The sequence below is a fragment of the Halyomorpha halys genome, unplaced genomic scaffold (genome assembly GCF_000696795.3).
Source record: "Halyomorpha halys isolate HHAL.00 unplaced genomic scaffold, Hhal_1.1 Scaffold365.1, whole genome shotgun sequence".
Taxonomy (NCBI): domain Eukaryota; kingdom Metazoa; phylum Arthropoda; class Insecta; order Hemiptera; family Pentatomidae; genus Halyomorpha; species Halyomorpha halys.
In genome coordinates, this window is record NW_027107925.1 from 365,303 (window position 1) to 367,960 (window position 2,658).

General features: G+C 28.6%; 2 long non-coding RNA genes across 3 annotated transcripts in view; one reads left to right on the plus strand and one right to left on the minus strand.

The window, feature by feature from the left end:
* The window catches only part of LOC106681792 (uncharacterized), a 14,834-nt gene that overhangs the window by 9,609 nt on the left and 2,567 nt on the right, over window positions 1–2,658 (minus strand). The window lies entirely within an intron of this gene.
* The window catches only part of LOC106681793 (uncharacterized), a 9,836-nt gene that overhangs the window by 4,730 nt on the left and 2,448 nt on the right, over window positions 1–2,658 (plus strand). Inside the window, exon 3 of one of the 2 annotated variants that reach the window (XR_010843131.1) lies at window positions 756–811. The exons of the other annotated variant lie outside the window; for it this stretch is intronic. This is a non-coding gene — a long non-coding RNA (uncharacterized lncRNA). The remainder of the gene's footprint in view (window positions 1–755; window positions 812–2,658) is intronic. 2 annotated transcript variants of the gene reach the window in all.

The window sequence follows — 2,658 nt, forward strand, 5'->3', positions numbered from 1 at the left end:
TTTTTTAAATAATCCTTATTCTACCATCTTATTTACAGAAGTAAGAAGAAATTATTATATTTCAAAAGAGTAAGTTTACCATAAAAGGAAAATTAATGATATAAGGGTTAAAATCAAGTGAGGGCTTGTGGAGGTCGTCTTGGGAAGTGTAGGGCTCGGCGAGCCCCCCCTTGGAGTAGGCCGTAATGAATACTACCTTGGTGCTGCTAGGGTTAATGTTTTAAAATATATATATTTTTTTTAGACTGATTTAGATCAGTTTCGAAATTGATCCTTATCATTTTAGCCAGCAGTTCCTAAGCAATCTATAAAGTAGCTTATTAGTTTTCTTTTTATAGGGTTAGTAGTTTTTATGGCATTTGCCAATGAATATGAATTTCGCTATGAAATTTTGTCAGAACAACTAGAAATCAATTTATATTAGCTGATGTCATAAAAACTAATGCCTCTGCGAAGATAAACAACTTTATAGAGGATTTAACTTGCTTTTATTTGATTGCTAATGTGAATCTTTACGTCTCATGCTTCCTGAGATATAGATTTATCTAAATAAATTCACTACTGATTTTTCATTGTTAATGGGATTAAATAATTGACTATGTTAACTTATAAAGGTAGTGAAGTTCACACTGGTTCTTAATATCTCATTTATTGTTAATATTATAATTTAAATAACATTTAATCGATATATTTTGATTAACCATGTGTACGGAGGCAAGTGAATATTTTTTTTCTAATGAAAACATTTTTTTAAGGGACCCTCCACGTTCAGTAGGAATGGCAGTAGAACGAGTGAACTTCAGATAGTCAGGTTATGAGAGAAGATTATGGAGATTATTTTAATGTTCGGAATTCAGAATTTTTTCTGTATTTCATTAGTCTTAACCTTCTGTATGTCTGTATTTTGTTTACTGTCATGTTTACTGTTATGTTTCAACTAAATCTTTTACAAATGCCTAGTATGTTTAAGGGAAAGAGGTAAACATAAGATCTTCAAATTTCCTATGAACTACATTAAATTATTTTAAGAATAGGAAAAGAAGAATAGTGGCTATTCTTAGGGATAAGGTTATTTATCAATCGATGAAAGTTATCGCTTTTAGAATATCGAATATCAGTTTCGAAAAATCCACAATTGTCATTCAAATTTTTTTATTTTACATGTGATATGGTAAACATGTTGGAATTATTTTGTTAGACGACACAAAATAAATAGTTTTATTGAGAAACAAACAAGCATTCTAAACAAAATTCTAATTGTTTTTAAAATTAGGGCATACCACATTCTTGCTCCTAATTTCATTCATATGTGTTGTTCCAGGAGTAATCGATTATAGAAACTACTATCGATTGATAAATAACCTTATTTAATTCTTAACAATAAAAAATCGTCTATTTCAACTCTTTAAATAATTTCAAATTGTTCAAAATAAATTTGAATATCTTATGACTAATCTAATTTCGCCTCATTGACATCTAAGATCATTAGAACCAGTGACAATCTCGTCTTGGATTCGAGAAGGGATAAAAATACTTGACTATTTATTTATTAATTCCAGAACAATAAATAAAGTCTTGCACCAGAAACCATAAGCATATACCACTACAATTTAGTTTGGGAAATTTGCCACTCACAAATATAATTTTTTAAAGTAAATATAGCACTTACGAAATATTTTGATGATAATACAAGAATCTATACAAAATAGTAATATTTTGTCTCAATCAATTATGATTAAAGACAGCTATCTAAATTTAATTCTATATTTCTAATAAGCATGTAAAACTAATTATTAACTATTTGAGACATTCGGTCGTAATACATGTTATCTAAAATTTTTTGTTAACTGACGTTTTTGGGAATATCTGATTCCTTAAAATTTGTTACACAGGTTTTTAAAATAATGTTAAGGAAATTTCTCTTTTTTAAAGAATAATATTGGCATTATGTTATTGTAAGTGATAACTGGCTGAAGGTAAAATATGATAACTGACAAAGATGGCCGCCCGACGCAGTGTGTTTATTAATAAGAAAATTAAATCTAATATTTTCAAAAGTCAGTAACAGTTCTTACAGATGCTCTTTTTGCGATAGCAATGCCGGAGACCACAACTGTAATTTTGTTTGTGAGTGTAAGTAAATTAGATCTATGTTATATTATGTTACTCCTAAAAAAATACCTGTACTTTTTGATCTGTTTAGAAGTGAAACATAGTATACACAGTAGTATATACTAGTACTAGTAGTAGAGTGGATACCATGTTTCACAACTTCTTCATCATTTAAGCTACTTCACAAAAATATATTTTTAACCTTTACTTCTTCAACTATGAATGTATAACCTATATGCAATGTATAATTTGGAATCAACTTACAAATATTTCGTTATGTAACTGCAGTTATCACGTTATACATCAACTCTGTCATGAAAGTATCTACTATCGTCGTAATATAGACAAACTATCTCTTGCATGATAGTTGATAGTACATGTAGTGGTGGTAAAGCTACTCTCACGTTAAAACAAGTTTATACGATAACAAAACCTTCAAATCCCACTAAATATCAGATGCCATGTTTTATGAACGTGTACTTTAAATATTTTAAAACATGGTATCTGAAACATAACAAGGTAACAGAAACATATACTTAAATGAAA